Raw genomic sequence first — 26,690 nt, 5'->3', positions numbered from 1 at the left:
AAATATCAAGAACAAATTAAATTTATTTGCAGACTGAATTATCAAATTATTTAAAAATAAATGAGCACTTCACATCCACCAACTCTGCCCATATAAAAATGTATACATTATTTATTACATATTTATGTTACATTCAAATTGAATCAATATAATGTTGACAAAAAATTGTTTATGATTGACAATAATTTTAAAGGGACTACATTATTCATAGTAAGTTCAAATTTAATAGAGATACTATTGACAGAAAATCGAGACAAATACAGAATGGCTTATTGTGATTGCGAGTTCTAAAGAATAAAATACACTATTATGTCAAGGTAATTATGTATGCTGATGCAAGTTAGTTAGGATTAGAACTAATTAGGTGGCGTTACAATGTAAACTGCTGTATACATTATTGAACATTAAATATTGCCAGACTTCTGCAAGAACGAGTTTGAGCGGATGTGCAGCTGTGCCTATATCGTCCCCCATACGCATGCGCTCTGGTCTTAGGAGATGTCCGGCAGAACTAAACAGTCATTCCACAGAGGCTGAGCTAGCGAGGACAACCAAGTAACTTTAGGTGTGTGTAGCTAGATAAGTATTGGAGCTGGATGGCTCCCAGTACTCCATAGGGTCAACAGCTTCACGTTCAGGCGCTGACTCTAGGTATGTTGTGACCATGGTCAGTGCAGGATCTTTCTTAGCCCGGGCTGCTTTACTCTTGCCGAGAAGCTTTGTGTAAGTTACCTCCAATCGTGGTTGCTTGTGTGGAAAGGGATTGTCAGCATCAGCAATATTCAGACCAAACAATTAAACAAAAAACCAGAAAAAATATTGGCCAATTATAAACCAAATGATGATACCAAAGCAAATGCCAGATACTGTACAATCTCAATTATACCAAACATTACCAAATAAATGAGCAAATATTTATAAATTCACAACAAAATACCAATAAAATTCTAAATACTGGGCTATCTCAGAAGATCAAATAAAATACCGAATACTAAAAATTCTACATACCAAATACTAAATCAAATAGTAAATACTAGGAAATCACAGAACCAAATATCAAAAAAATAGTAATACTGTGAAATCTCGGGACAAAATTTCAAATAAAATACCAAATACTAAAAATTCTCCAAACCAAATCAAATAGTAAATACTAGCAAGTCACAGAACCAAATATCAAATAAAATAGTATACTGGGAAATCTCAGGACCAAATATCAAATAAAGTACCAATTACTAAAAATTCTTGAAACTAAATACCAGATCAAATAGTAATACTGGGAAATTTCAAAATCAAATACAAAATCAAATAACAAATACTGAGAAATCTAAGAACCAAAACCAAATAAAAAACCAAATACTGGAAATTCTCGAAACCAAATACCAAATCAAATAAATATAGTAATTGGTATTTGAATTTGCAAATAGATCTATTTGAAATAAAATCAATTACCCAAACCTGGTTGCTAGAACGCCTGTCTAGTAAACAGGATGTCATGAGTTCAATTCTCATTAGAGGCTTAAGATTGAAACTTTTTATTCAAGTTTGATGCGTATAAATTTTATTTCAAACTGTTCTATTAAATTTGGTGTACTGTTCGGATTTGGATGTACACCCCACCAAGAGCACCGCCAAAGCTCAGTGACTGAAGTGCCTGTCTAGTAAACGGGAAATCATGAGTTCAATCCTCGTTGGTGGAATAAACAGTAGATGATGAGTTCAATACTCAGTGGTAACCTCTCGCTTGCATGACAGGCGCTCTAGCCCCTGAGCTATGGCAGCTGCTCATGATGGGTTGTGAACCCAAACTTGACCAGTACACCAAACTCAATAGAATAGTTGGAAATAACTTTGAAACACATCAAACTTGAATAAAAAGCGGTTATCTTAAGCCACCACTGAGGATTGAACTCATGACCTCCTGTTTACAAGACCCACAAATTAGCTACTGAGCAAAGGCGGCTGTTGGTGGAAAGGGTGTAAACCCAACTTCGACGGATAAACGATAGTTAATAAACAATTTTCAAATACAACTAATAATTTGCAAACTTTAATAAAAACTAACCATCATGAGCCAGCAATGAGGATTGAACTCATGACCTCCCGGTTACAAGACAGGCGCTCTAACCACTGAACTATGGCAGCTGCTCATGATGAGGTGTAAATCCAAAGCCAAATACTCGACAAATTTTAATAGAATGGTTTAAAATAATGTTGTTAACAGCAAACTTAAATAAAAAGTAGTGCCCTTCAGCCACCAATGAGGATTGGACTCATGAACGCCTGTTTACAAGTTTACAAGACAGGTGCTCTAGCCACTGATCCAGAGCAGCTGTTGGGGGAAAGGGTGTAAACCCAAACTTGATGGAAGGACCAAAACGATTAAAACAGTTTTAAATAAAACTATTACACATAAAACCTAAATAAAATGCAACTATTTTAGGCCACCAATGCGGAATGAACTCTTGACCTCCTGTTTAGAAGACAGGCGCTCTAGCCATTGAGCGATGGCGGCTGCTGGTTGAAAAGGTGTAAACCCAAACCCGACGCATGGACAAAACGATTAAAATACTTTTAAATAAAATTATTACACATAAAACTTAAATAAAAAGTAGCTATCTTAAGCCATGTATGAGGAATAAACTAATGACCTCTTATTTGCAAGACAGGCGTTCTAGCCACTGAGCTACGGGGGTAGGTAGTGGAAAAAGTGTGAACCCAAACTTGACAAGTAGACCAAACTTAATAGAATAGTTTTAAATACGATTGATACACATAAAACTTAAATAACAAGTTGCAATCTTAAGCCACCAATGAGGATTGAACACATGACCTCCTGTTTACAAGACAGACGTTCTAGCCACTCAGCCATGGCGGGCGTCGGTGGAAGGGGTGTAAACCCAAACTCGACGCTTAGACCAAAACTGTTAACATAGATTTAAATACAATTATTACTAGTCAAACTTGGATAAAAAAGTAGCTATCTTAAGCCACCCATGAGGATTAAACTCATGACCTCCTGTTTACTTGAGAGGCACTCGAGCCACTGAGCCATGGCGGCTACTGTTGGAACGGGTGTAAACCCAATCTCGACGGATAAACCAAAGTTAATGGGCCAACGTTAAATACAAACAATAATCTGAAAACTCATATAAAAACTTGTTATTTTAAGCCACCTATGAAGATTGAACTCATGACCTCCTGCTTACAAGACAGGCGCTTTGGCCACTGAGCTAAAGCGGGCGTTGGTGGAAGAGGGGTAAAACCAAACTCGACGCTTAGACCAAAACAGCTAACATAGATTTAATGACAATTATTACAAGTCAAACTTAGATAAAAATGTAGTTATCTTAAGCCACCCATGACGATTAAACTCATGACCTTCTGTTTACTCGACAGGCACTCGAGCCACTGAGCCACGGCGGCTACTGTTGGAACGGGTGTAAACCCAATCTCGGCGGATAAACCAAAGTTAATGGACTAATCTTAAATACGAACAATAATCTGCGAACTTAAAAAAAACTTGGTTTTTAAGCAAACAATGAAGATTGAACTCATGACCTCCTGTTTAAAGACAGGCGCTTTAGCACTGAGCTATGGCGGCTGCTCAAGAAAGGGTGTAAACCCGAACCCTACCAGTGCACCAAAATCAACAGAATAGTTGGTAAGAAAATGGAAACACATCGAACTTGAATAAAACGTTGCAATCTTGAGCCACCAGTGAGGATTGAACTTATGACACCCTGCTTACATGGCAGGCGCATTAGCCACTCAACTATGGCGGCTGTGGGTGAAATAGGTGTAAACCATAACTCGACAGATAGATAAAAATTAATAGAATATTTTTAAAAACGATTGATACGAATCAAACTTGAACAAAAGGTTGCAGTATTGAGCCACCAATGACGATTGAACTCATGACACCATGCTTACATGGCAGGCGCATTGGCCACTGAACTATGGGGGCTGCGGGTGTGAAAGATGTAAAGGTGTAAAAAGTCGCAATTTTGAGCCACCAATGAGGATTGAACTCACGACCTCCTGTTTACGAGACAGGCGCTCTATCCACTGAGCTATGGTGGCTGTTCATGATGGGGTGAAAACTCAAACCCAACGAGTCGACAAATTTTAATCATATGGTTTAAAATAATATTGTTAACAGCCAACTTTAATGCAAAGTAGCGATCTTCAGCAACCAATGAGGATTGGACTCATGACCTCCTGTTTACTAGACAGGCGCTCTAGTCACTGAGCTAAGGCAGCTGCTCACGATGGGGTGTAAACCCAAAGCCGACCAGTACACCAATTTCAATAAAACAGTTGTAAACAAAATTGATACACATCAAACTTGAATAAAAGGCGGTTATCTTAAGCCACCACTGTGATTTGTATTAATTGTATCGGGTAGAGATTCTGTAGGGTTTGGGTTTACATCCATGGCACCAGCAGCCGCCATAGCTCAGTGGCTAGAGCGCCTGTCTAGTAAACAGGAGGTCATGAGTTCAATCCTCATTGGTGGCTTTAGATTGCATTTTTTTATTAGGTTTGATGCGTATAAATTGTATTTAAAGTTTTTCTATTAACTTTGGTCTACTTGTCGGGTTTGGGTTTACACCCTTTCCACCAACAGCTGCCATAGCTCAGTGGCTAGACCACCTATCTTATGAACGATAAGTCATAAGTTCAGTGGATTAAGATGGCAACATTTTGTTCAAGTTTGATGGGTATCAATTGTATTTAAAACTAATCTATTAAAAATGTTGTACTGGCCAGGATTGGGTTTACAACCCATCATGAGCAGCTGCCGTAGCTTAGTGGCTAGAGCGCCTGTCTAGTGAACAGGAGGTCAAGAGTTCAATCCTTATTGGTGACTTGAGAGTGCATCTATTTATTAAGGTTTGATGTGTATAAATTGTATTTAAAACTGTTCTATTAGTTTTGGTTTACTTGTCGGGTTTCGGTTTACACCCCTTCCACCAACAGGTGATAGAGTTCAGTGGATAGACCGCGTGTCTTGTAAACAGTAAATCATAAATTCAATCCTCATTGGTGGATTGAGATTGAAACAATTTATTCAAGTTTGAGGGGTATCAAATGTATTCAAGAGTATTCTATTATTGTTGGTCTATCCGTTGATTTTGGAGTTACAGGCCCGCCTCCAACAGCCACCATAGCTCAGCAGTTAAAGTGTGCGTTTGGTAAACAGGAAGTCATGAGTTCAATCCCATTGGTGGCTTTAAAGAACAGCTTTCTATTAGAGTTTGATGTGTATCGATTTTATTTAAAACATTTCTTTCAAAGTTGGCGTACTGGTCAGGTTTGGGTTTACACCATTTCAGAAGCAGTCGCCATAGCTCAGTGGTTAGAGCGCCTGTCTTGAAAACAAGAGGTCATGAGTTCATTCCTCATTGTTTGCTTACAATAACTAATATTCATTTAACTTCGCTGTGAATTCTTTGTAATTGAAACTATTGTATTATTTTTGGTCTAGTCGTCGAGTTTGGGTTTACAGGCCTACCTCTAACAGCCACCATAGCTCTGCGGTTAAAGTGTGCGTTTGGTAAACAGGAAGTCATGAGTTCAATCCCATTGGTGGTTTAAAAGAACAGCTTTCTATTAGAGTTTGATTTGTATCGATTTTATTTAAAAGATTTCTTTTAAAATTGGCGTACTGGTCAGGTTTGGGTTTACACCCTTTTATAAGCAGCCGCCATAGCTCATTGGTTAGAGCGCTGTCTTGTAAACAGGAGGTCATGAGTTCAATCCTCATTGTTGGCTTACAGTACCTATTTTTCATTTGTATTCGCTGTGAATTCTTTGTAATTGAATCTATCGTATTATTTTTGGTCTATCCGTCGAGTTTGGGTATGCAGGCCTACCTCTAACAGCCACCATAGCTCAGGGGCTACAGTGCCTATGCGGTATGCAGGAAGTGATGAGTTCAACCCTCATTGGGGGCTGAAGATCGCTACTTTTTATTTAAGTGTGATTTGTATTAATTGCATCGGGTAGAGATTCCGTAGGGTTTGGGTTTACACCAGCACCAGCAGCCGCCATAGTTCAGTGGCTAGAGCGCCTGTCTAGTAAACAGGAGGTCATGAGTTCAATCCTCATTGGTGGCTTTAGATTGCATTTTTTTATTAGGTTTGATGTGTATAAATTGTATTTAAAGTTTTTCTATCAACTTTGGTCTACTTGTCGGGTTTGGGTTTACACCCCTTCCACCAACAGCCGCCATAGCTCAGTGGCTAGACCACCTATCTTATGAACGATAAGCCATAAGTTCAATCCTCATTCGTGGATTAAGATGGCAACATTTTGTTCAAGTTTGATGGGTATCATTTGTATTTCAAACTAAGCTATTAAAAATGTTGTACTGGCCAGGATTGGGTTTACACCCCATCATGAGCAGCTGCCGTAGCTCAGTGGCTAGAGCGCCAGTTTAGTGAACCGGAGATCAAGAGTTCAATCCTTATTGGTGACTTAAGATTGCATCTTTCTATTACGGTTTGATGTGTATAAATTGTATTTAAAACTATTCTATTAGTTTTGGTTTACTTGTCGGGTTTCGGTTTACACCCCTTCCACCAACAGCCGATAGAGTTCAGTGGATAGACCGCGTGTCTTGTAAACAGTAAATCATAAATTCAATCCTCATTGGTGGATTGAGATTGAAACAATTTATTCAAGTTTGAAGGGTATCAAATGTATTCAAAACTATTCTATTACTTTTGGTCTATCCGTTGAGTTTGGGGTTACAGGCCGCCTCCAACAGCCACCATAGCTCAGCGGTTAAAGTGTGCGTTTGGTAAAGAGGAGGTCGTGAGTTCAATCCCATTGGTGGCTTAAAATTACAGCTTATCATTTGAGTTTGATGTGTATCGATTGTATTTAAAACATTTTTTTTAAAATTGGCGTTCTGGTCAGGTTTGGGTTTACACCATTTCAGAAGCAGTCGCCATAGCTCAGTGGTTAGAGCGCCTGTCTTGCAAACAGGAGGTCATGAGTTCATTCCTCATTGTTTGCTTACAATACTAATATTCATTTAACTTCGCTGTGAATTCTTTGTAATTGAAACTATGGTATTGTTTTTGGTCTATTCGTCGAGTTTGGGTTTACAGGCCTACCTCCAACAGCCACCATAGCTCTGCGGTTAAAGCGTGCGTTTGGTAAACAGGAGGTCATGAGTTCAATCCTAGCGGGGGCTTAAATTTACAGCTTTTTCTTAAAGTTTGATGTGTATCGATTGTAATTACAACAATCCTTTTAAAATTGGTGTACTAATCGGGTTTGGGTTTACCCCCTTTTATAAGCAGCCACCATAGTTCAGTGGTTAAAGTGCCTGTCTTGTAAATAGGAGGTCATGAGTTCAATCCTCATTGTTGCCTTACAATAGCTAATATTCATTTAACTTTGCTATGAATTCTTTGTAATTGAAACTATTGTATTATTTTTGGTCTATTTGTCGAGTTTGGGTATACAGGCCTACCTCTAACAGTCACCATAGCTCAGTGGCTAAAGTGCCTATGCGGTATGCAGGAGGTGGTGAGTTAAACCCTCATTTGGGGCTGAAGATCGCTACTTTTTATTTAAGTGTGATTTGTATTAGTTGTATCGGGTAGACATTCCGTAGGGTTTGGGTTTACACCCATGGCACCAGCAGCCGCCATAGCTCAGTGGTTAAAGCGCCTGTCTTGTAAACACGAGGTAATGAGTTCAATCCTCATTGATGGTTTAAGATTGTACCTTTTTATTAAGGTTTGATGTCTCTAATTTGTATTTAAAACTATTCTCTTATTTTCTGTCTACTTGTCGGGTTTGGGTTCACAACCCTTCTACCAACAGCCACCAGAGATCAGTGGCTAGACCGCCTATCTTATGAACGATAAGTCATAAGTTCAATCCTCATTCGTGGATTAAGATGGCAACATTTTGTTCAAGTTTGATGGGTATCAATTGTATTTAAAACTAATCTATTAAAATTGTTGTACTGGTCGGGATTGGGTTTGCACCCCATCGTGAGCAGCCACCATAGCTCAGTGGTTAAAGCGCCTGTCTTGTAAACAGGAGGTCATGAGTTCAATCCTCATTGTTGGCTCAAGATTGCACCTTCTTATTCAGGTTTGATGTGTATAAATTGTATTTAAAACTCTTCTATTATTTTTGGTCTATCCGTTGATTTTGGGGTTACAGGCACGCCTCCAACAGCCACCATAGCTCAGCGGTTAAAGTGTGCGTTTGGTAAAGAGGAGGTCGTGAGTTCAATCCCACTGGTGGCTTAAAATTACAGCTTATCATTAGAGTTTGATGTGTATCGATTGTATTTAAAACAATTTTTTTAATTTTGGTGTAATGGTCGGCTTTGGGTTTACACCCTTTTATAAGCAGCCGCCATAGCAAAGTGGTTAGAGCACCTGTCTTGTAAACAGGAGGTCATGAGTTCAATCCTCATTGGTGGCTTAAGATTGCACCTTTTTTTACGGTTTGATGTGTATAAATTGTATTTAAAACTCTTATATTAATTTTGGTCTACTTGTCGGGTCAGGGTTTACACCCTTTGCACCAGCAGCCGCCATAGCTTTGTGGTTAAAGTACCTGTCTAGTAAACAGGAAGTCATGAGTTCAGTCCTCATTGGTGGCTTAAGATTGCACCTTTTTTTAAGGTTTGATGTGTATAAACTGTATTTAAAACTCTTATATTAATTTTGGTCTACTTGTCGGGTCAGGGTATACACCCCTTCCACCAACAGCCGCCATAGTTCAGCGGTTAAAGTACCTGCTTAGCAAACAGGAAGTCATGAGTTGAATCGTCATTGGTTCAACTCATGACTTCCTGGTAGCAACTCATGACAGCTGCTTAATCTCACAGCTTTCTATTAGAGTTTGATGTGTATCGATTTTAATTAAAACATTTCTTTTAAAATTGGCGTACTGGTCAGGTTTGTGTTTACACCATTTCAGAAGCAGTCGCCATAGCTCAGCGGTTAGAGCGCCTGTCTTGTGAACAGGAGGTCATGAGTTCATTCCTCATTGTTTGATTACAATAGCTAACATTCATTTAACTTCGCTGTGAATTCTTTGTAATTGAAACTATTGTACTGTTTTTGGTCTATTCGTCGACCTTGGGTTTACAGGCCTACCTCTAACATCCACCATAGCTCGGCGGTTAAAGCGTGCGTTTGGTAAACAGGAGGTCATGAGTTCAATCCTATCGGTGGCTTAAATTTACAGCTTTTTCTTAGAGTTTGATGTGTATCGATTGTAATTACCACAATCCTTTTAAAATTGGCGTACTGGTCAGGTTTGGGTTTACACCATTTCAGAAGCAGTCACCATAGCTCAGCGGTTAGAGCGCCTGTCATGTAAACAGGAGGTCATGAGTTCAATCCTCATTGATGGTTTAAGATTGCACCTTTTTATTAAGGTTTGATGTCTCTAAATTGTATTTAAAACTATTCTCTTATTTTCTGTCTACTTGTCGGGTTTGGGTTCACAACCGTTCCACCAACAGCCACCAGAGATCAGTGGCTAGACCGCCTGTCTTGTGAACAATAAGTCATAAGTTCAGTGGATTAACATGGCAACATTTTATTCAAGTTTTATGGGTATCAATTGTATTTAAAACTAATCTATTAAAATTGTTGTACTGGTAGGGATTGGGTTTGCACCCCATCGTGAGCAGCCGCCATAGCTCAGTGGTTAGAGCGCCTGTCTTGTAAACAGGAGGTCATGAGTTCAATCCTCATTGTTGGCTCAAGATTGCACCTTCTTATTAAGGTTTGATGTGTATAAATTGTATTTAAAACTCTTCTATTATATTTGGTCTACTTGTCGGGTTTGGGTTTACACCCTTTCCACCAGCAGCCATCATAGCTTAGTGGTTAAAGTACCTATCTAGTAAACAGGAACTCATGAGTTCAGTATTCATTGGTGGCTTAACATTACAGCTTTTTATTCGCGTTTAATGTGTATTGATTGTATTTACAACAATCCTTTTAAAATTGGTGTACAAATCAGGTTTGGGTTAACACTTTTTCAGAAGCAGCCATCATAGCTCAGTGGTTAGAGCGCCTGTCTTGTAAACAGGAGGTCATGAGTTCAATCCTCATTGATGGCTTAAGAATGAAATAGTTTATTCAAGTTTCATGGGTATCAAATGTATTTATATCTATGCTATTATTTTTGGTCTATTCGTTGATTTTGGGTTTACAGGCCTACCTCCAACAGCAACCATAGCTCTGCGGTTAAAGTGTGCGTTTGGTAAACAGGAAGTCATGAGTTCAATCCTCATTGTTGGCTTACAGTACCTATTTTTCATTGATATTCACTGTGAATTCTTTGTAACTGAATCTATTGTATTATTTTTGGTCTATTCGTCGAGTTTGGGTTTACAGGCCTACCTCCAACAGCCGCCATAGTTCAGGGGCTAAATGCCTATGCGGTATGCAGGAGGTGATGAGTTCAACCCTCATTGGGGGCTGAAGATCGCTACTTTTTATCATAACCTCCTGTTTACTCGACAGGCACTCAAGCCACTGAGCTAAGGCGGCTGTTGGTGGAAAGGGCGTAAACCCAAACTCGACGGATAAACCAAATATTATGGACTAAATTTAAACACAATTAATAGTCTGCAAACTCAAGTAAAAATAAACATCTTAAGCCTCTAATAAACATTGAACTCATGATCTCCTGTTTACAACACAGGTGCTCTAACCACTGAGCTATGATGGCTGTTGTTGGAAAGGGTGTAAACCTAAACTCGACGGAAAAACCAAAGTTAATAGACTATTTCTAAAATACAAATAATGATCTACAAACTTAAATAAAAACTAGCTATTTCAAACCACCAATGAGGATTGAACTCATGACCTCCTGTTTACTAGACAGGCACTCTAACCACTGAGCTACGGCGGCTGCTGTTAGACAGGGTGAAAACCCAAACTCAACGGACATACAAAAGTTAAAAGACTAATTTCAAATACAAATAATAATCTGCAAACTTAAGTAAAAACTAGCCGTCTTAAACCACCAATAAGGATTGAACTCATGGCTTTCAGTTTACAAAACGGGCGCACTAACCACTGAGCTATGTCGGCTGCTGGTGGAACGGATGTACACCCAAACCCGATGGATAGACTAAAACTATCAGAATAGTAATTAATAAAACTATTACACATGAAACTTTAAAAAAAAGTAGCTATCTTAAGCCGGCATTGAGGATTGAACTCATGAAGTCCCGTTTGCTCAACAGGCACACGAGCCACTGAGCCAGGGCGGCTACTGTTGGAATGGGTGTAAACCAAAACTCGACGGATAAACCAAAGTTAATATACTAATTTTAAAGACAAATATTAATCTGAAATTTTAAATAAAAATAGCTATCTTAACCCACCAATGAGTAGTGAAAGTATGACCTCCTGTTTACTAGAAAGTCAGTCTCTTGTCACTGAGCTTTGGCGGCTGCTGGTGGAAAAGGTATAAACCCAAACTCGACGGTTAGATCAAATTTAATAGACTAATTATACGTACAAATAACATTCTGCAATTTCAAATAAAAAATAGCTACCTTAAACCATCAATGAGTATTGAACTCATGACATCCTGTTTACAAGTCAGGCGCTTTAGTCAATAAGCTATGGTGGCTGCTCATGATGTGGTGTAAACCCCATACCCAACAAGTAGCCCAAATTTAAAAAAATAGTTTGAAATAAAAATGATACACATACGACTTAAATAAAACTTCACTATTTTCAGCCACCAGTGAGGATTGAACTCATGACATCCTGTTTACAAGACAGGCGCTTTAGTCACTGAGATATGGCGGCTGCTCATGATGGGGTGTAAACCCCAAACCCAATTTGAAAGAATAGTTTGAAATAAAATTCGTTCACATCAAACTTAAATGAAAACTAGCCATCTTTACCCACCAATGAGGATTGAACTCATGACCTCCTGTTTACTAAACAGGCGCTCTAGCCACTGAGCTATGGCGCCTGTTGGTGGAAAGGGTGTGAACCCGAACCCGACGGGCAGACTAAAACTATGAGAATGGTATTAAATACAACTATTACACATAAAAAATAGATATCTTAAGCCAGCAATGAAGACTGAACTCATGACCTGCTGTTTACTCAACAGGCAGTTTAGGAACTGAGCTACGGCGGCTGCACATGATGGGGTGTAAAGCTGGTCCCGACCAGGACACCAATTTCAATAGAATAGTTTGAAATAAAGTTGATACCCATAAACTTGAACAAAAGGCTGTAATCTTACGCCACTAGTGAAGATTATGGTGCGTTTACACTGGCCGACACTGACTCCGATTAGGTGCCAATACCCCGACTCAGACAGGTACCTCCGACATTTCACGTATGGGTGCCGACACCGACTCCCACTTTACATTGCAACGATCAAACGATTTTTGTCGGTACCAACAGCCAATCACAGCGTTTCGCCGTTCTGACCTTCACCCGACCATGCGAAGACGAGTACACATAAAAATCAACGCGCTTGATGTGGAAAATTATATACTAGTACTACACTACTACTACTGCTCCTACTACTACTGCTACAAGCAACTACTGAATGCCAAGCAATGAATGAATGATGAGGCAATAAAAATCCGAGCAAAGAACTGTACGTACAGTTCTTTCGTCCGAGTAATTAAAATAAATAAAATGAATAATGAAGAAGATTGAATGGTGAATGTATATTTGTGGTAGTAGTAGTGTGATGGACGCCGGGCCAACACTTTACACTTCTTGTAATTATTTGTTTGTATATATTTTATATGTCCGTAAATATTTTGTTATATGAGTTGTCCTTTTTATTCTCTCTTTATTGCCTTTTTATTGTTGGCCTTGTTACTCGTTATGCTATCAATTGTCGTCGTTTATGTTGTCATATCAACGCACTAGCGGGCCTAATTATTGGCCATTTAAACATTGCTAGCCGGTGTTCTCACTCGGTTCCGTTAGCCGGAACGGGCAATTTTATTGTATATAAGGAAGCAACGCTCACTTAGTAGACAGAGCAAATGGCCGTACGCTCCTCAGCTAGTGAATTTCCTTCGCTAATAAAACATTGAATGAAATCACACGCAATTTATTTCTGTATGACATAATCTAAATCGTGCCAAGTAAGGGCCGGCAAATTTCTTTACAGTTGTATTTACAGTAGTACTAGTAGTAGAACTAGTAGTAGTCGTACAACTGGCTATTCACTTTTAATTAATTTAAATTAAAGAAAGAAACTTGATTTTTTGGTACTCTCGCGTTCACATCGTTGCTAGCCATGCTGGTTCACTATTAAAAAGAGAACGAGGGAAAGTTTAATGACAGTCTTCTAGCCTCTCATTAAACCTAGCCCTTTCGTTTCATAAACTTAGCACTGTCATTAAAGCCTAAGCTCATTTAACCAGAGGCTCCTAGCTTCTGATTGGCTGATGAGCGTCCGATTTGTCGGTGTAACCGGGCACTGCTGGGTAGCTCCGACACCGACTTTCAGATCGGTGCCGACACCGATTTTTCTGTTCACACCTACCGACACCGACTCATCAAATTTGTCTGTGCACGACAAAATCGGCCAGTGTAAACGCACCATTAGACTCTTCACCTCCTGTTTTCTTGACTGGCACTTTAACCACTGAGCTACGGCGGCTGTTGTTAGAAAGGGTGAAAACCCAAACACGACGGATAAACCAAAGTTAAAAGACTAATTGCAAAGACAAATAATAAACTGCAAACTTAAATTATAACTCGACATCTTAGGCCGCCAATGAGGATTGAACTCATGATATCCTGTTTACAAGATAGGCGCTTTCGCCACTGAGCGATGGTGGATATTGGTTGAAAGGGTGTGAACCCAAACCCGCCGGGCATACTAATACTATCAGCATAGTATTAAATACAACTATTACACGTGAAATTTTAAAAAACGTAAATATCTTAAGCCAGCAATGAGGATTGAACTCATGACTTCCTGTTTACTCATTAGGCAGTTGAGGCACTGAGCTACGGCGGCTGCTCATGATGAAGTGTAAACCTGGACCCGACCAGGACACCACTTTCAATAGAATATTTTGAAATAAAGTTGATACACATAAACTTGAACAAAAGGCAGTAATCTTAAGCCACCATTGAGGATTGGACTCTTCACCTCCTGTTTACTTGACAGGCACTTTAACCACTGAGCGGTGGAAAAGGTGTAAACCCTAACTCGACAGATAGATCAACATTAATAGAATTGTTTCAAATACGATTGACAAACGTGAAACTTGAATAAAAATTTGCAATCTTGATTGCCACCATTGAGGATTGCACTCATGACCCCCTGTTTACTAGACATGCGCACTAGTCATTGAGCTATGGCGGTTGCGGTGGAAAAGGTGTAAACCCTAACTCAACAGATAGATCAACATTATTAGAATTATTTCAAATACGATTGATAAACATGAAACTTGAATAAAATGTTGCAATTATGAGCCACCAATGAGGATTGAACTCATGACCTCCTGTTTACGAGACAGGCGCTCTAGCCACTGAGCTATGGTGGCTGTTCTTGATGTGTTGTAAACCCAAACCCAACGAGTCGGCAAGTATTAATCGAATGGTTTAAAATAATATTGTTAACAGCCAACTTTAATGCAAAGTAGCTATTTTCAGCAACCAATGAAGATTGAACTCATGACCTCCTGTTCACTAGACAGGCGCTCCTAGCAACTGAGCTATGGTGGATGTTGGTTGAAAGGGTGTGAACCCAAACCCGACGGGCAGATTAAAACTATTAGAACAGTAATAAATACAACTATTACACATGAAACTTTAGAAAACGTAGATATCTTAAGCCAGCGATGAGGATTGAACTCATGACCTCCTGTTTACTAGACAGGCGTTCTAGCCACTGAGCTACGGCGGCCGTTGTTGGAAAGGGTGAAAACCCAAACTCGACGGATAAACCAAAGTTAAAAGACTTATTTCAAATACAAATAATAAACTGCAAACTTAAAATATAACTAAACATCTTAGGCCACCAATGAGGATTGAACTCATGACCTCCCGTTTACAAGACAGGCGCTTCAGCCACTGAGCTAAGGCTGCTGTTTTTGCAAAGGGTGTAAACCCAATTTCGACGGATAAACCAAAATTAATAGACTAATTTTAATTACAAATAATAATCTGCAAGTTTAAATAAAAACTAGTTATTTTAAGCCACCAACGAGGATTGAACTCATGGCCTCCGGTTTACTAGACAGGCACTCTAGCCACTGAGCTATGGCGGCGGCGGGTGGAGAAGGTGTAAACCCAAACTCGATGGATAAACCAAAATTTATGGACTAAATTTAAACACAATTAATAGTCTGCAAACTCAAATAAAAACTAAACATCTTAAGCCTTCAATGAGGATTGAACTCCTGATCTCCTGTTTACAACACAGGCGCTCTAACCACTGAGCTAAGACGGCTATTGGTCAAAAGGGTGTGTTATGTTTCTGCACGGAAGCAATTAAATAGAGTATTAAATTAGAGAAATGGTTTATTGCACACTCCAGAGACAACTGATTTGATAACAGAAAACCCAAGTATTTATATGTTTGGTCATAGAAAAGCTTTGTAAAAAGCTACAAGCATTATTAATAGCTATAATGAGACAGTACTATATAATATTAGCTTGTATAAAGCTTTAGCTAAAAAGCATAATGTTTGTTGGCAAAGTACCAGTAATACTTGGCACTTGCATGACAGGGTGTAAATCTAAACTCGACGGATAGATCAAAATTAATAGACCAATTTTACGTACAAATAAGAATCTGCAATTTCAAATAAAAAATAGCTACTTTAAACCATCAATGAGTTTTGAACTCATGACATCCTGTTTACAAGTCAGGCGCTTTAGTCAATAAGCTATGGTGGCTGCTCATGATGGGGTGTAAACCCCAAACCCGGCAAGTAGACCAAATTTAAAAGAATAGTTTGAAATAAAAATGATCCACGTAAGACTTAAATAAAACTTCACTATTTTCAGCCACCAGTGAGGATTGAACTCATGACATCCTGTTTACAATACAGGCGCTTTAGCCACTGAGATATGGCGGCTGCTCATGATGGGGTGTAAACCCCAAACCCAATTTGAAAGAATAGTTTGAAATAAAATTCGTTCACATCAAACTTAAATGAAAACTAGCCATCTTTACCCACCAATGAGGATTGAACACATGACCTCCTGTTTACTAAACAGGCGCTCTAACCACTGAGCTATGGCTGCTGCAGGTGAAAAAATGTAAACAATAACTCGACAGATAGATCAAAATTAATAGACCAATTTTGCATACAAATAACAATCTGCAAATTCAAGTAAAAAATAGCTACCTTAAACCATCAATGAGTATTGAACTCATTACATCCTGTTTACAAGTCAGGTGCTTTAGCCAATAAGCTATGGCGGCTGCTCATGGTGAGTGCAAACCCCAAACCCGACAAGTAAACCAAATTTAAAAGAATAGTTTGAAATAAAATTGATACACATAAGATTTAAATAATACTTCACTATTTTCAGCACCCAGTGAGGGTTGAACTCATAACATCCTGTTTGCAAGACACGCGCTCTAGCCACTGAGCTATGGCGCCTGTTGGTGGAAAGGGTGTGAACCCGAACCCGACGGGCAGACTAAAACTATGAGAATGGTATTAAATACAACTATTACACATAAAAAAATAGATATCTTAAACCAGCATTGAAGACTGAACTCATGACCTGCTGTTTACTCAACAGGCAGTTTAGGAACTGAGCTACGGGGGCTGCACATGATGGGGTGTAAAGCTGGTCTCGACCAGAACACCAATTTCAATAGAATAGTTTGAAATAAAGTTGATACCCATAAACTTGAACAAAAGGCTGTAATCTTAAGCCACTAGTGAGGATTAGACTCTTCACCTCCTGTTTTCTTGACTGGCACTTTAACCACTGAGCTACGGCGGCTGTTGTTGGAAAGGGTGAAAACCCAAACACGACGGATAAACCAAAGTTAAAAGACTAATTGCAAAGACAAATAATAAACTGCAAACTTAAATTATAACTCGACATCTTAGGCCGCCAATGAGGATTGAACTCATGATATCCTGTTTACAAGATAGGCATTTTCACCACTGAGCGATGGTGGATATTGGTTGAAAGGGTGTGAACCCAAACCCGCCGGGCAGACTAATACTATCAGCATAGTATTAAATACAACTATTACACGTGAAACTTTAAAAAACGTAAATATCTTAAGCCAGCAATGAGGATTGAACTCATGACTTCCTGTTTACTCATTAGGCAGTTGAGGCACTGAGCTACGGCGGCTGCTCATGATGAAGTGTAAACCCGGACCCGACCAGGACACCACTTTCAATAGAATATTTTGAAATAAAGTTGATACGCATAAACTTGAACAAAAGGCAGTAATCTTAAGCCACCATTGAGGATTGGACTCTTCACCTCCTGTTTACTTGACAGGCACTTTAACCACTGAGCGGTGGAAAAGGTGTAAACCCTAACTCGACAGATAGATCAACATTAATAGAATTGTTTCAAATACGATTGACAAACGTGAAACTTGAATAAAAATTTGCTATCTTGATTGCCACCATTGAGGATTGCACTCATGACCCCCTGTTTACTAGTCATTGAGCTATGGCGGTTGCGGTGGAAAAGGTGTAAACCCTAACTCGACAGTTAGATCAACATTATTAGAATTATTTCAAATACGATTGATAAACATGAAACTTGAATAAAATGTTGCAGTTTTGAGCCACCAATGAGGATTGAACTCATGACCTCCTGTTTACGAGACAGGCGCTCTAGCCACTGAGCTATGGCGGCTGTTCTTGATGGGCTGTAAACCAAAACCCAACGAGTCGGCAAGTATTAATCGAATGCTTTAAAATAATATTGTTAACAGCCAACTTTAATGCAAAGTAGCTATTTTCAGCAACCAATGAAGATTGAACTCATGACCTCCTGTTTACTAGACAGGCGCTCCTAGCAACTGAGCTATGGTGGATGTTGGTTGAAAGGGTGTGAACCCAAACCCGGCGGGCAGACTAAAACTATTAGAAGAGTAATAAATACAACTATTACACATGAAACTTTAGAAAACGTAGATATCTTAAACCAGCGATGAGGATTGAACTCATGACCTCCTGTTTACTAGACAGGCGTTCTAGCCACTGAGCTACGGCGGCCATTGTTGGAAAGGGTGAAAACCCAAACTCGACGGATAAACCAAAATTTATGGACTAAATTTAAACACAATTAATAGTCTTCAAACTCAAATAAAAACTAAACATCTTAAGCCTTCAATGAGGATTGAACTCCTGATCTCCTGTTTACAACACAGGCGCTCTAACCACTGAGCTAAGACGGCTATTGATCGAAAGGGTGTAAACCTAAACTCGAAGGATAGATCAAAATTAATAGACCAATTTTACGTACAAATAAGAATCTGCAATTTCAAAGAAAAAATAGCTACTTTAAACCATCAATGAGTTTTGAACTCATGACATCTTGTTTATAAGTCAGGCGCTTTAGCCAATAAGCTATGGTGGCTGCTCATGATGGGGTGTAAACCCCAAACCCGGCAAGTAGACTAAATTTAAAAGAATCGTTTGAAATAAAAATGATACACGTCAAACTTGAAAAATACCTAGTTATTTTAAGCCACCAATGAGGATCGAAGGCATGACCTCCTGTTTACTAGACAGGCGCTCTATCCACTGAGGCAAGGGGGCTGCTGGTGAAAAAGGTGTAAACCCTATCTCGACAGATAGATCAAATTTAATAGACTAATTTTAAAATAAAATCAGTAATCTGCAAATTTGAATAAAAACTAGCTATTTCAAGCCACCAATGAGGATTGAACTTATGACCTCCTGTTGACTAGACAGGTGCTCCACTGAGCTATGGCGGCTGTTCATGTAGGGTGTAAACCAAAACTTAACGAGCCGACAAATTTTAATCGAATGGTTTAAAATAAGATTATTAGCGCTAATGCAAAGTAGCGATCTTCAGCCACCATTGTGGACTGAACTCCTGACCTCCTGTATTCTTGACTGGCACTTTAACCACTGAGCTACGGCGGCTGTTGTTGGAAAGGGTGTAAACCCAAATTCGACGGACAAACCAAAATTAAAAGACTAATTTATATTACAAATAATAATCTGCAAACTCAAATGATAACTAGACATCTTAAGCCACCAATGAGGATTGAACTCATGACCTCCCGTTTATATGATAGGCGCTCTAACCACTGAGCTACGGCGGCTGTTGTTGGAAAGGGTGTAAATCTAAATTCGATGGATAAACCAAAGTTAATGGACTAATTTTAAATACAAATAATAATCTGCAAGTTTAAATAAAAACTAGCTATTTTAAGCCAGCAATGAGGATTGAACTCATGACCTCCTGTTAACTAGACAGGCGCTCTATCCACAGAGCTATGGTGGATGTTGGTTGAAAGGCTGTGAACCCAAACCCGACGGGCAGACTAAAACTATTAGAATAGTATTAAATACAACTATTACACATAAAACTTTAAAAAAGTAGATATCTTAAGCCAGCAATGAGGATTGAGCTCATGACCTCCAGTTTACTAGACATGCGCTCTAGTCATTGAGCTATGGCGGCTGCGGTAGAAAAGGTCTAAACCTTAACTCGACAGATAGATCAAAATTAATAGAAGAGTTTTAAATACAATTTATACACATCAAACTGAATACAAAGTAGCAATCTTGAGCCACCATTGAGGATTGAACTCATGACTTCCTGTTTACTAGACAGGGGCTCTGGCCACTGAGGCATGGTGGCTGCTGGTGGAAAAGGTGTAAACCTTATCTCGACGGATAGATAAAATGTAATGGACTAATTTAAAATACAATTAAGTGTCTTTAAAGCTAAATAAAAACTAGCTGTTTCAAACCACCAACGAGAATTGGAATCATGACCTCCTGTTTACTAGACAGGCGCTCTGGCCACTGAGGCATGGTGGCTGCTGGTGGAAAAGGTGTAAATCTTATCTCGACGAATAGATCAAATGTAAAGGACTAATTTAAAATACAATTAATTGTCTTTAAAGCTAAATAAAAACTAGCTGTTTCAAACCACCAACGAGAATTGGACTCATGACCTCCTGTTTACTAGACAGGCGCTCTAGCCACTGAGCTATGGCGGCTGCAGGTGAAAAAGGTGTAAACAATAACTCGACATATAGGTCAAAATTGTTAGAATAGTTTTGAATACGATTGATACACTTCAAACTTGAATAAGAAGTTGCAACGTTTAGCCACCATTGAGGATTGAACTCATGACCTTCTGTTTACAAGGCAGGCGCTCTAACCGCTGAGCTATGGGGGTCGTTGGTAGAAGGGGTCTACACCCAAACCCGACAGATAGACTCAAACTATTAGAATAGTTTTAAATACAACTATTACACATGAAAATTTAACAAAAAGTACACGTAAATATCTTAAGCCAGCATTGAGGATTGAACTCATGACCTCCTGTTTACTAGACAGGCGCTCTAGTCATTGAGCTATGGCGGCTGCGATGGAAAAGGTTTAAACCCTAACTCGACAGATAGATCAAAATTAATAGAAGAGTTTTAAATACGATTTATACACATCAAACTTGAATAAAAAATAGCAATCATGAGCCACTAATGAGGAATGAACTCATGACCTCCCATTTACGAGACAGGCACTGTAGCCACTGAGCTATGGCGGCTGCTCATGTCGGGGTGTAAACCCAAACCCAACAAGTAGACCAAACTTAATAGAATAGTTTGAAATAAAATTGATACATGTAACTTGAAAAATACTTAGTTATTTTAAGCCACCATTGATGATTGAACGCATGACCTCCTGTTAACTAGACAGGCGCTCTATCCATTGAGCTATGGTCGATGTTGGTTGAAATGGTGTGAACCCAAACCCGACGGGCAGACTAAAACTATTAGAATAGTATTAAATACAACTATTACACATCAAACTTTTAAAAAATAGATATCTTAAGCCAGCAATGAGGATTGAACTCATGACCTCCTGTTTACTCAACGGGCAATTGAAGTACTGAGCTACATCGGCTGTTCATGATGGGGTTTAAACCTGGACCCGACCAAGACACGACTTTCAATAGAATATTTTGAAATAAAATTGATACACATAAACTTGAACAAAAGTCGGTAATCTTAAGCCACCAGTGAGGATTAGACTCTTCACCTCCTGTTTTCTTGATTGCCACTTAAACCACTGAGCTACGGCGGCTGTTGTTGGAAAGGGTGTAAATCCAAATTCGATAGATAAACCAAAGTTAATAGACTAATTTTAAATACAAATAATAATCTGCAAGTTTAAATAAAAACTAGCTATTTTAAGCCACCAATGACGATTGGACTCATGACCTCCTGTTTATTAGACAGGCGCTTTAGCCACTGAGCTATGGTGGCTGCTCATGATGGGATGTAAACCAAAACTTAACGAGCCGACTAATTTCAATCGAATAGTTTAAAATATGATTGTTAACAGCAAACTTTAACGCAAAGTAGCGATCTTCAGCAACCATTGAGGATTGAACTCCTGACCTCCTGTTTACTTGAAGCACTTTAACCACTGAGCTAAGGCGGCTGTTGTTGGAAAGGGTGTAAACCCAAATTCGACGGATAAACCAAAGTTAATAGATTAATTTTAAATACAAATAATATTCTGCAAATTGAAATAAAAATTAGCTTTTTTAAACCACCAATGACGATTGAACTCATGACCTCCTGTTTCTTAGACAGGCGCTCTGGCCACTGAGGCATGGTGGCTGCTGGTGGAAAAGGTGTAAACTTTATCTCGACGGATAGATCAAATGTAATGGACTAATTTAAAATACAATTAAGTGTCTTCAAAGCTAAATAAAAACTAGCTGTTTTAAACCACCAATGAGAATTGGACTCATGACCTCCTGTTTACTAGACAGGCACTCTGGTCACTGAGCTATGGCGGCTGCAGATGAAAAAGGTGTAAACAATAACTCGACAGATAGGTCAAAATTGTTAGAACTGTTTTAAATACGATTGATACACTTCAAACTTGAATAAGAAGTTGCAACGTTGGGCCACCAATGAGGATTGAACTCATGACCTCCCATATACGAGACAGGCGCTTTAGCCACTGCGCTATGGCGGCTGCTCATGTTGGGGTGTAAACGCAAACCTGACAAGTAGACCAAATTTAATAGAACAGTTTGAAATAGAATTGATACATGTCAAACTTGAAAAATACCTAGTTATTTTAAGCAACCAATGATGATTGAACGCATTCCCTCCTGTTAACTAGACAGGCGCTCTATCCACTGAGCTATGGTGGATGTTGTTGGATAGGGTGTAAGCCCAAATTCGACGGAAAAACCAAAATTAAAAGACTAATTTCAATTACAAATAATAATCTGCAAACTCAAATGATAACTAAACATCTTAAGCCACCAATGACGATTGAACTCATGACCTCCTGTTTATTAGACAGGCGCTTTAGCCACTGAGCTATGGCGGCTGCTCATGATGGGGTGCAAACCCAAACCCGACAAGTAGACCAAACTTAATAGACTAGTTTGAAATAAAATTGATACATGTCGAACTTGAAAACTACCTAGTTATTTTAAGCCACCAGTGTGGATTGAACTCATGACCTCCTGTTTACAAGACAGGCGCTCTCACCACTGAGCTATGGCGGCTGTTGGTCAAAGGGGTCTACACCCAAACCCGACAGAGAGACTCAAACTATTAGAATAGTTTTAAATACAACTATTACAGATGAATATTTAACAAAAAGTACACGTAAATATCTTAAGCCAGCAATGAGGATTGAACTCATGACTTCCTGTTTTCTAAACAGGCGCTCTAGCCACTGAGCTATGGCGGCTGCGGGTTGAAAAGGTGTAAACCCTAACTCGACATATAGATCAAAATTAATATACTAATTTTAAACACAATTAAGTGTCTGCAAAGTTAAACGAAAACCAGCTAATTTAAACCACCAATGAGGATTGAACTCATGACCTCCCGTTTACATGACAGGCACTCTGATCACTGAGCTAAGGCGGCTGTTGTTGGAAAGGGTGTAAACCCAAATTCGACGGATAAACCAAAGTTAATAGACTAATTTTACAGACAAATAATAATCTGCAAGTTTAAATAAAAACTAGCTATTATAAGCCACCAATGAGGATTGAACTCATGACCTCCGGTTTATTAGACAGGCGCTCTAGCCACTGAGCTATGGCGGCGGCGGGTGGAGAAGGTTGGGTTTACACCCTTTCAGAAGCCGCCGCCATATCTCAGTAATTGGAGTGCCTGTCTTGTAAACAGGAGGTCATGAGTTAAATCCTCATTGATGGTTTAAGATTGCACCTAATTATTAAGGTTCGATATGTAAAAATTATATTTAAAACTTTTCTATTAATTTTGGTCTACTTGTCGGGTTTGGGTTCACAACCCTTCCACCAACAGCCACCAGAAATCAGTGATTAGACCGCCTGTCTTGTAAACAGTAAGTCATAAGTTCAATCGTCATTGGTGAATTAAGATTGAAACAATTTATTCAAGTTTGATTGGTATCAAATGTATCTAAAACTAGTCTATTAATAATGTTGTACTGGTCAGGATTGGGTTTACACCCCATCGTGAGCAGCCACCATAGCTCAGTGGCTAAAGCACCTGTCTAGTAAACAGGAGGTCATGAGTTCAATCCTTATTGTTGGCTTTAGATTGCACCTTTTTATTGAGGATGGATGTGTCTAATTTGCATTTAAACTAGTCTATTAATTTTGGTCTACTTGTCGGGTTTGGGTTTACACTCTTTCCATCACCAGCCGCCATAGCTCAGTTGCTTGAGCGCCTGTCTAGTAAACAGGTTGTCATGAGCTAATCCTCATTGGTGGCTTAAGGTTGCATCTTTTTATTAGGTTTGATGTGTATAAATTGTATTTAAAACTTTTCTATTAAGTTTGGTCTACTTGTCGGGTTTGGGTTTACACCCCTTCCACCAGCAGCCGCTATAACTAAGTGCTTTGACCGCCTTTCTTGTAAACAAAAAATCATAAGTTCAACGCTCATTGGTGGATGAAGATCGGAACAGTTTAATAAGGTTGATGTCAATCATTTGTATTTAAAACTAGTATATTAAAATTGGTGTACTGGTGGGATTCGGTTTACACACCTTACGAGCAGCCGCCCTAGCTCAGTGCCCAGACCGCCTGTCTTGTAAACAGTAATTCATAAGTTCAATCCTCATTAGTGGAAAAAGATTGAAACAATCTATTCAAGTTTGATGGGTATCAAATGTATTTAAATCTATTCTATTGTTTTTGGTCTACTTGTCCGGTTTGGGTTCACAACCCTTCCACCAACAGCCACCAGAGATCAGTGGCAAGACCGCCTGTCTTGTGAACAGTAAGTCATAAGTTCAATCCTCATTGGTGGATTAAGATTGAACCAATTTATTCAAGTTTTAAGGGTATCAATTGTATTTAAATCTATTCTATTATTTATGGTCTATCTGTTGATTTTGGGTTCACAGGCCTACCTCCAACAGCCACCATAGTTCGGCGGTTTAAGTGTGCGTTTGGTAAACAGGAAGTCATGAGTTCAATCGTATTGGTGGTTTAAAGTTACAGCTTTTTATTAGAGTTTGATGTGTATCGATTTTATTTAAAACAGGTCTTTTAAAATTGGCGTACTGGTCGGGTTTGGTTTTACACCCTTTTATGAAGCCGCCATAGCTCAGTGGTTGGAGCGCCTGTCTTGTAAGCAGGAAGTCATGAGTTAATTCCTCATTGTCGGCTTACAATACCTACTTTTCATTTTACTTCGCTGTGAATTTTTTGTAATTGAAACCATTGTATTACTCTTGGTCTATCCGTCGCGTTTGGGTTCACAGGCCTACCTCCAAAAGCCACCATAGCTTAGTGGCTAGACCAACAGTCTTGTGAACAACAAGTCATAAGTTCAATCCTCATTCATGGATTGGGATGGCAAAACTTTATTTAAGTTTGATGGGTATCAACTGTATTTAAAACTAGTCTATTAAAAATGTTGTACTGGTAGGGATTGGGTTTACACCGCATCGTGAGCAGCCACCATTGCTCAGTGACTAAAGCACCTGTCTAACAAACAGGAAGTCATGAGTTGAATCATCATTGGTGGCTTAAAATTACAGCTTTTTATTAGAGTTTGATGTGTATCAATTTTATTTAAAACAATTCTTTTTAAATTCGCGTACTGGTTGGGTTTTGTTTTACACCCTTTTATGAAGCCGCCATAACTCAGTGGTTGGAGCGCCTGTCTTGTAAGCAGGAGGTCATGAGTTAATTCCTCATTGTCGGCTTACAATATCTACTTTTCATTTTACTTCGCTGTGAATTCTTTGTAATTGAAACCATTGTATTACTCTTGGTCTATCCGTCGCGTTTGGGTTCACAGGCCTACCTCCAAAAGCCACCATAGCTTAGTGGCTAGACCAACAGTCTTGTGAACAACAAGTCATAAGTTCAATCCTCATTCATGGATTGGGATGGCAAAACTTTATTTAAGTTTGATGGGTATCAACTGTATTTAAAACTAGTCTATTAAAAATGTTGTTCTGGTAGGGATTGGGTTTACACCGCATCGTGAGCAGCCACCATTGCTCAGTGACTAGAGCACCTGTTTAGCAAACAGGAAGTCATGAGTTGAGTCGTCATTGGTGGCTTAAGATTAAAGGTTTTTATTAGAGTTTGATGTGTATCGATTGTATTTACAACAATCCTTTTAAAATTGGTGTACGAATCGGGTTTGGGTTTACACCCTTTCAGAAGCAACCGCCATAGCTCAGTGGTTGGAGCGCCTGTCTTGTAAATAGGAGGTCATGAGTTAATTCCTCATCGGTGGCTTAAGATTGCATATTTTTATTAGCTCTGGGTTTACACCCTTTCCACCACCAGCCGCCATAACTTAGTGGTTAAAGTACCTGTCTAGTAAACCAGAAATCATGAGTTCAATCCTCATTGGTGGCTTAAGGTTTCATCTTTTTAGGTTTGATGTGTATAAATTGTATTTAAAACTTTTCTATTAACTTTGGTATACTTGCTGGGTTTGGGTTTACACACCTTCCACCAACAGCCACCATAGCTCTGTGGCTAGACCACCTGTCTTGTGAACAATAAGTCATAAGTTCAGTGGATTAAGATGGCAACATTTTATTCAAGTTTTATGGGTATCAATTGTATTTAAAACTAATCTGTTAAAATTGTTGTACTGGTCGGGATTGGGTTTACACCCCATCATGAGCAGCCGCCATAGCACAGTGGCTAGAGCGCCTGTCCAGTAAACAGGAGATCAAGAGTTCAATCCTTATTGGTTGCTTAGGATTGCATCTTGATGTGTATAAATTGTATTTCAAACTATTCTATTAGTTTTGGTTTACTTGCCGGGTTTGAGTTTACACCCCTTCCACCAACAGCCGCCAGAGTTCAGTGGATAGACCGCGTGTCTTGTGAGCAGTAAGTCATAAGTTCTATCCTCATTAGTGATTTAAGATTGAAACAGTTTATTCAAGTTTGATGGGTATCAAATGTATTTAAATCTGTGCTATTATTTTTGGTCTATCCGTTGATTTTGGGTTTACAGGCTTACCTCCAACAGCC

At 39.0% G+C, this 26,690-nt stretch overlaps 22 non-coding genes across 22 annotated transcripts; 9 read left to right on the top strand and 13 right to left on the bottom strand.

The window, feature by feature from the left end:
• Positions 1-4,007: 4,007 nt before the first annotated feature.
• Positions 4,008-4,080, bottom strand: Trnat-cgu (transfer RNA threonine (anticodon CGU)). Its single transcript has one exon. It is a non-coding gene; the product is annotated as a tRNA-Thr (tRNA).
• A 365-nt stretch (positions 4,081-4,445) lies between these two features.
• Positions 4,446-4,518, top strand: Trnat-agu (transfer RNA threonine (anticodon AGU)). The gene has a single exon. It is a non-coding gene; the product is annotated as a tRNA-Thr (tRNA).
• A 1,528-nt stretch (positions 4,519-6,046) lies between these two features.
• On the top strand, positions 6,047-6,119 carry Trnat-agu (transfer RNA threonine (anticodon AGU)). The gene has a single exon. It is a non-coding gene; the product is annotated as a tRNA-Thr (tRNA).
• An 829-nt stretch (positions 6,120-6,948) lies between these two features.
• Positions 6,949-7,024, top strand: Trnaa-ugc (transfer RNA alanine (anticodon UGC)). Its single transcript has one exon. It is a non-coding gene; the product is annotated as a tRNA-Ala (tRNA).
• A 998-nt stretch (positions 7,025-8,022) lies between these two features.
• Positions 8,023-8,095, top strand: Trnat-ugu (transfer RNA threonine (anticodon UGU)). The gene has a single exon. It is a non-coding gene; the product is annotated as a tRNA-Thr (tRNA).
• Positions 8,096-8,384: 289 nt separating this feature from the next.
• Positions 8,385-8,457, top strand: Trnat-ugu (transfer RNA threonine (anticodon UGU)). Its single transcript has one exon. It is a non-coding gene; the product is annotated as a tRNA-Thr (tRNA).
• Positions 8,458-9,325: 868 nt separating this feature from the next.
• Positions 9,326-9,398, top strand: Trnat-ugu (transfer RNA threonine (anticodon UGU)). The gene has a single exon. It is a non-coding gene; the product is annotated as a tRNA-Thr (tRNA).
• Positions 9,399-9,678: 280 nt separating this feature from the next.
• Positions 9,679-9,751, top strand: Trnat-ugu (transfer RNA threonine (anticodon UGU)). Its single transcript has one exon. It is a non-coding gene; the product is annotated as a tRNA-Thr (tRNA).
• A 290-nt stretch (positions 9,752-10,041) lies between these two features.
• On the top strand, positions 10,042-10,114 carry Trnat-ugu (transfer RNA threonine (anticodon UGU)). Its single transcript has one exon. It is a non-coding gene; the product is annotated as a tRNA-Thr (tRNA).
• Positions 10,115-10,838: 724 nt separating this feature from the next.
• On the bottom strand, positions 10,839-10,911 carry Trnat-agu (transfer RNA threonine (anticodon AGU)). The gene has a single exon. It is a non-coding gene; the product is annotated as a tRNA-Thr (tRNA).
• A 1,006-nt stretch (positions 10,912-11,917) lies between these two features.
• Positions 11,918-11,991, bottom strand: Trnat-agu (transfer RNA threonine (anticodon AGU)). Its single transcript has one exon. It is a non-coding gene; the product is annotated as a tRNA-Thr (tRNA).
• A 2,487-nt stretch (positions 11,992-14,478) lies between these two features.
• On the bottom strand, positions 14,479-14,551 carry Trnat-cgu (transfer RNA threonine (anticodon CGU)). The gene has a single exon. It is a non-coding gene; the product is annotated as a tRNA-Thr (tRNA).
• A 289-nt stretch (positions 14,552-14,840) lies between these two features.
• Trnat-agu (transfer RNA threonine (anticodon AGU)) lies at positions 14,841-14,913 on the bottom strand. The gene has a single exon. It is a non-coding gene; the product is annotated as a tRNA-Thr (tRNA).
• Positions 14,914-15,204: 291 nt separating this feature from the next.
• On the bottom strand, positions 15,205-15,277 carry Trnat-agu (transfer RNA threonine (anticodon AGU)). The gene has a single exon. It is a non-coding gene; the product is annotated as a tRNA-Thr (tRNA).
• Positions 15,278-17,782: 2,505 nt separating this feature from the next.
• Positions 17,783-17,855, bottom strand: Trnat-cgu (transfer RNA threonine (anticodon CGU)). The gene has a single exon. It is a non-coding gene; the product is annotated as a tRNA-Thr (tRNA).
• Positions 17,856-18,144: 289 nt separating this feature from the next.
• On the bottom strand, positions 18,145-18,217 carry Trnat-agu (transfer RNA threonine (anticodon AGU)). Its single transcript has one exon. It is a non-coding gene; the product is annotated as a tRNA-Thr (tRNA).
• A 1,912-nt stretch (positions 18,218-20,129) lies between these two features.
• Positions 20,130-20,202, bottom strand: Trnat-agu (transfer RNA threonine (anticodon AGU)). Its single transcript has one exon. It is a non-coding gene; the product is annotated as a tRNA-Thr (tRNA).
• Positions 20,203-21,761: 1,559 nt separating this feature from the next.
• Trnal-aag (transfer RNA leucine (anticodon AAG)) lies at positions 21,762-21,834 on the bottom strand. Its single transcript has one exon. It is a non-coding gene; the product is annotated as a tRNA-Leu (tRNA).
• Positions 21,835-21,943: 109 nt separating this feature from the next.
• On the bottom strand, positions 21,944-22,016 carry Trnat-agu (transfer RNA threonine (anticodon AGU)). The gene has a single exon. It is a non-coding gene; the product is annotated as a tRNA-Thr (tRNA).
• Positions 22,017-22,669: 653 nt separating this feature from the next.
• Positions 22,670-22,742, bottom strand: Trnat-ugu (transfer RNA threonine (anticodon UGU)). The gene has a single exon. It is a non-coding gene; the product is annotated as a tRNA-Thr (tRNA).
• Positions 22,743-22,857: 115 nt separating this feature from the next.
• Trnas-aga (transfer RNA serine (anticodon AGA)) lies at positions 22,858-22,930 on the bottom strand. The gene has a single exon. It is a non-coding gene; the product is annotated as a tRNA-Ser (tRNA).
• Positions 22,931-23,697: 767 nt separating this feature from the next.
• Trnat-agu (transfer RNA threonine (anticodon AGU)) lies at positions 23,698-23,770 on the top strand. The gene has a single exon. It is a non-coding gene; the product is annotated as a tRNA-Thr (tRNA).
• The last annotated feature ends 2,920 nt before the right edge of the window (positions 23,771-26,690 follow it).

This window comes from Watersipora subatra, chromosome 2 (assembly GCF_963576615.1).
Source record: "Watersipora subatra chromosome 2, tzWatSuba1.1, whole genome shotgun sequence".
In the NCBI taxonomy this organism is placed as follows: Eukaryota; Metazoa; Bryozoa; class Gymnolaemata; order Cheilostomatida; family Watersiporidae; genus Watersipora; species Watersipora subatra.
The sequence above is the reverse complement of the archived record's forward strand: the minus strand, read 5'-3'. Positions and strand labels throughout refer to the sequence as shown.